This window comes from Oncorhynchus masou, chromosome 10, assembly GCF_036934945.1.
Source record: "Oncorhynchus masou masou isolate Uvic2021 chromosome 10, UVic_Omas_1.1, whole genome shotgun sequence".
NCBI classification, from domain to species: Eukaryota; Metazoa; Chordata; class Actinopteri; order Salmoniformes; family Salmonidae; genus Oncorhynchus; species Oncorhynchus masou.
In genome coordinates, this window is record NC_088221.1 from 41,572,871 (window position 1) to 41,578,870 (window position 6,000).

The window sequence follows — 6,000 nt, forward strand, 5'->3', positions numbered from 1 at the left end:
CATCTGATAATGCTATATCTGATAATCCTACATCTGATAATCCTACATCTGATAATCCTACATCTGATAATGCTACATCTGATAATCCTAAATCTGATAATGCTACATCTGACAAATGCTACATCTGATAATGCTATATCTGATAATCCTACATCTGATAATCCTACATCTGATAATCCTACATCTGATAATGCTACATCTGATAATCCTAAATCTGATAATGCTACATCTGACAAATGCTACATCTGATAATGCTACATCTGACAAATGCTACATCTGATAATGCTATATCTGATAATCCTACATCTGATAATCCTACATCTGATAATCCTACATCTGATAATGCTACATCTGATAATCCTAAATCTGATAATGCTACATCTGACAAATGCTACATCTGATAATGCTACATCTGATAATGCTACATCTGACAATGCTACATCTGACAAATGCTACATCTGATAATGCCACATCTGATAATGCTAACTCTGATAATCCTAAATCTGATAATGCTACATCTGACAAATGCTACATCTGATAATGCTACATCTAACAAATACTACATATGATAATGCTACATCTGATAATGCTACATCTAACAAATGCTACATCTGATAATGCCACATACGATAATGCTAACTATGATAATCCTAAATCTGATAATGCTACATCTGACAAATGCTACATCTGATAATGTTTCATATGATAATGCTACATCTGACAAATGCTATCTCTTTCTCCAAACGCTGACGCTTTCTCCAAATGCTGGCTCCTTCTCTAAACGCTGTCTCTTTCTCCAAACGCTGGCTATTTCTCCAAACGCTGGCTCTTTCTCCAAACGCTGGCTCTTTCTCCAAACGCTGGCTCTTTCTCCAAACGCTGGCTCTTTCTCCAAACGCTGGTTCTATCTCAAAACGCTGGATCTTTCTCCAAACGCTGGCTCTTTCTCCAAACGCTGGCTCTTTCTCCAAACGCTGGCTCTTTCTCCAAACGCTGGCTCTTTCTCCAAACGCTGGATCTTTCTCCAAATGCTGGATCTTACTACAAATGATGACTCTCTCTTAAGGTTGCTTCCTGAGAGGATAATTGAGGAAAAACACTTAAAGGCAGCTTAATGGAATACTGTAGAGAAGGTGCAATAGCAAGAGAGAGAGAGAAAAGAGAGAACTGCAAGCAAGCCCAGGGTCTCACCATTCAGGCTTTCACACAGTGTACCTATCCTGAATACCTGATGAAAGAAACCCTGGGAACAACTATTCAGCACCAGATTCAACAGGCAACCGACCAAATCATCCCCAAAATCATCACAAGGCTACCCACCAAATCATCCCTGGGAGGGGAGTATGTTCCTCCGTCTACCACCCCCTTTGTTTATCCTTACAGTGTTTTGGTGCAGAAGAGACTTGCTGCTGCCTCCAGTGCATAGTACAAGCCACTAATAGGAAGTCAAATCACTACCATTACCAAGTACTTAACACCCATATTACAAATAAATCATGTTACCTAGCCAGCAGATTGGTCTGGTACTGTACATTTGATGATTTACAGTTCCTTCAGAGTATTCAGACCCCTTGACTTTTTCCACATTTTATTAGGTTACAACCTTATTCTAAAATGTATTAAATAATTTCCCCACCCTGATTTCCACACCAGAGATTCTTGTTTCTCATGGTCTGAGACTCTTTAGAGGGCTGTCGTGTGCCTTTAACTGAGGAGTGGCTTCTGTCTGACCACTCTACCATAAAGGCCTGACTGGTGGAGTGCTGCAGAGATTGTTGTCCTTCTGGAAGTTTCTCCCATCTCCACAGAGGAACTCTAGAGCTCTGTCAGAGTGACCATTGGGTTCATGGTCACCTCCCTGACCAAGGCCCTTCTCAACCGATTGCTCAGTTTGGCCGCGTGACCAGCTCTAGGAAGAGTGTTGGTGTTTCCAAACTTCTTCCATTTAAGAAGGATGGAGGCCACTGTATTTTTGGGGACCTTCAATGCTGCAGAATTGTTTTGGTTCCCAGATCTGTGCCTCGACACAATCCTGTCTCGGAGCTCCATGGACAATTTCCTTGACTTCATGGCTTGGTTTATGCTCGGACATGCACTGTCAACTGTGGGACCTTGTATAGACAGGTGTGCGCCTTCCAAATCATGTCCAATTAATTGAATTTACCACAGGTGGACTCCAATCAAGTTGTAGAAACATCTCAAGGATGATCAATGGAAACAGGATGCACCTGAGCTCAATTTCAAGTCTCATAGCAAAGGGTCTGAATACTATTGTAAATAAGAAATGTCTGTTTAATATGATTAATACATTTGCAAAAATTCAAAAATGTGTTTTTGTTTTGTCATTATGGGGTATTGTGTGTAGATTTCTGAGGATTTTTAACTTTTTAAAATCCATTTTAGAGTAAGGCTGTAACGTAATAAATTGTGGGAAAAGTCACGGGGTCTGAACACTGTACATCATAAAATCAACAGTCTTTTGATTGATCCAAAAGATTATGCTGGTACAAATGCTCAGACCTATACAGTATAATGATCTAATAAGCTATGAACCGGAGGTAGCTTAAATCTATTCACTATGACTATGTTATTTTAAATTGCTTTTTGTAGAAATATGTGAGTAAAGTAAAGTAGAGGTAAAGAAACACATGTGCAAAACGTGATCCGCACATGCTCAGGAGCTTCGGGATCTTTAGTTTGGAGAAAAAAAGTCCAGGAAGAATTGGATCCGCAGTCACGGCATAATTTAAATGTATTCATGATGTTGAATAGCTAAATGTTTTGAATCCCAATTAACTGGAGGAGGAGAGATGGTGCTCTTGATACGGTCATTCTACATAAATCCATATTCACACAGAGCATAATTATGAAGAGCAGGGGGGTGATAAAGGAGGCATGACAAGGTGCTTGAGAGGGCCATAGCTGGAGGATTCCATCTGGTGAGCAGATAATTGGGGATAGCTATTAGATATTTATACATAAAGCATCTGAATATTGAATGTGGACTAGGTTCTCACTCACCTTCCGTCTGCTAGTGTTGCCCGGACAACTGCCCATGCTGCCACGAACAGAGCTGGAACACCTGGAATTGGAATGATGAAAAAAACAGCAGCTTCCTACAAATGTTCTAAACACTAATTAAATAGAGCACCAGGGCCCTAACATAACGAAATTACTTAATTGCTTGTTTTCTATTGAATTGGTGTTATTTGTGTTATTCATTTTTCCATAACTATGTTGTTGCATTTTTCTGTTCCTATGTAAAAGCGCACTAATAACAGCTGCAATAGCACAGGAACAGGCTAGTTAGACAAATAAAAACGAGTTGTTCAATCCAGAAATAGCTCTCTAAGACAGCATGAACTTTGAATACAGGATAATTGAGTGGGTTGATTTCGTTTTGCTAAAAGGTGTTTTTAAGAGTCAGCAAGCTACAAAGCAGGAAGTTGTGAATCGTAATCAACAGACGTGGCTCTCTCCCCGGTAGAGCTGAAAAATATGAGTGACGACAACTCAACCCCAAACTCGGGGTGTGGTGTCAGGAAAATAACCTCAGGAGGCTAAAGAAATTTGGCTTGTCACCTAAAACCCTCACAAACTTCTACAGATGCACAATCAAGAGCATCCTGTCGGGCTGTATCACAGCCAGGTACGGCAACTGTACCGCCCACAAATGCAAGGCTCTCCAGAAGGTAGTGCGGTCTGCACAACGCATCAACGCGGACAAACTACCTGCCCTCCAGGACACTTACAGCCCCCGATGTCACAGGAAGGCCAAAAATAGCAATGACCTGAGCCACTGTCTGTTCACCCCGATATCATCCAGAAGGCGATGTCAGTACAGGTGCATCAAAGCTGGGACCGAGAGACTGAAAAACAGCTTCTATCTCAAGGCCATCAGACTGTTAAACAGCCATCATTAACAAAGAGAGGCTGCTGTCAACATACAGACTCAAATCACTGGCCACTTTAATAAATGGATTTAATAATGGTATCTCTCGTCACTTTAAATAATGCCACTTTAATAATGTTTACATATCCTACATTACTCATCTCATATTTACTGTATATACAGTATTTTAAACAACAATTGTATTTTTTCCTATGCCACACGGCCATCACGCATCCATACAAATATATGTATTTATTTCACCCCATTAAATTGTCTGTATAAGGTAGTCGTTGTGAATGTGTTAGATTATTTGTTAGGTATTACTGCACTGTCGGAACTAGAAGCACAAGCATTTTGCTACACTCGCATTAACATCTGCTTACCATGTGACAATTTTTTTTTATTTGATTTGACACCATCACACCTCTTCCTCCATGCTTCACGGTAGGAACCACACATGCTGCGATCACCTACTCTAAGTCTCACAAAGACACGGCTGTTGGAACCAAATATTTCAAGTCAGACCAAAAGGACAGATTTCTACCGGCCTAATGTCCATTGCTCGTGTTTCTTGGCCCAAGCAAGTCTCTTCTTCTTATTGGTGTCCTCTCACTAGTGGTATCTTTGCAGTAATTTGACCATGAAGGCCTGATTCACGCAGTCTCCTCTGAACAGTTGATGTTGAGATGTGTCTGTTACTTAAATTCCGTGAAGCATTTATTTGGGCTACAATCTGAGGTGCAGTTATCTCTAATGAACTTATCCTCTGCATCAGAGGTAACTCTGGGTCTTCCTTTCCTGTGGTGGTCCTCATGAGAGCCAGTTTCATCATAGAGCTTGATGTTTTTTGCGACTGCACTTGAAGAAACTTTCAAAGTTCTTGAAATGTTCCGGATTGACTGACCTTTATGTCTTAAAGTAATGATGGACTGTTGTTTCTCTTTGCTTATTTGAGCTGTTCTTGCCATAATATAGCCTTGGTCATTTACCAAATAGGGCCATCTTCTGTATACCACCCTACCTGGTCACAACACAACTGATTGGCTTAAACGCATTAAGAAGGAAAGAAATTCCACAAATTAACTTTTAACAAGGCACACCTGTTTACTGAAATGAATTCCAGGTGACTACCTCATGAAGCTGGTTGAGAAAATGCCAAGAGTGCGCAATGCTTTCATCAAGGTAAAGGGTCTGTTATCTCAAATATATTTTGATTTGTTTAACAATTTTTTGGTTACTACATGATTCCATGTGTGTTATTTCATAGTTTTTATGTCTTCACTATTATTCTATAACGTGGAAAATAGTCAAAAATAGTCAAAATAAAGCAAAACCCTTGAATGATTAGGTGTGTCCAATGCATATACATAACATACATACATAATACATATATATATATAGATTGGTGTACAAAAACAAAACACAAATTGATAGCTGAGCAGTATAAAAATATGCAATGTTTGTTGTCCATAAATCATATATTACTGTGATATATACAGTTGAAGTTGGAAGTTTACATACACTTAGGTTGGAATCATTAAACTAATTTTTCAACCACTCCACAAATTTCTTGTCAACAAACAAAGTCTGTTTCATCCTTGGAAGCAATTTCCAAACGCCTGAAGGTACCACGTTCATCTGTACAAACAACTGTATGCAAGTATAAACACCATGGGACCACGCAGCCGTCATACCGCTCAGGAAGGAGACGCGTTCTGTCTCCTAGAGATGAACGTAATTTGGTGTGAAAAGTGCAAATCATTCCCAGAACAACACCAAAGAATCTTGTGAAGATGCTGGAGGAAACAGGTACAAAAGTATCTATATCCACAGTAAAATGAGTCCTATATCGACATAACCTGAAAGGACGCTCAGCCAGGAAGAAGCCACTGCTCTAAAACCGCCATAAAAAAACTAGTCTACGGTCTGCAACTGAACATGTGAACAAAGATTGTGTTTTTTGGAGAAATGACCTCTGGTCTGATGAAGCAGAAATAGAACTGTTTGGCCATATTGACCATGGAGGAAAAAAGGGGAGGCTTGCAAGCTGAAGAACACCATCCGAACCGTGAAGCATGGGGGTGACAGCATCATTTTGTGAGGGTGCT

The 6,000-nt window shown here is 40.0% G+C and overlaps 1 pseudogene; it reads right to left on the reverse strand.

Moving 5' to 3' along the window:
- The window catches only part of LOC135546864 (parathyroid hormone 2 receptor-like), an 87,117-nt pseudogene that overhangs the window by 23,858 nt on the left and 57,259 nt on the right, over positions 1-6,000 (reverse strand).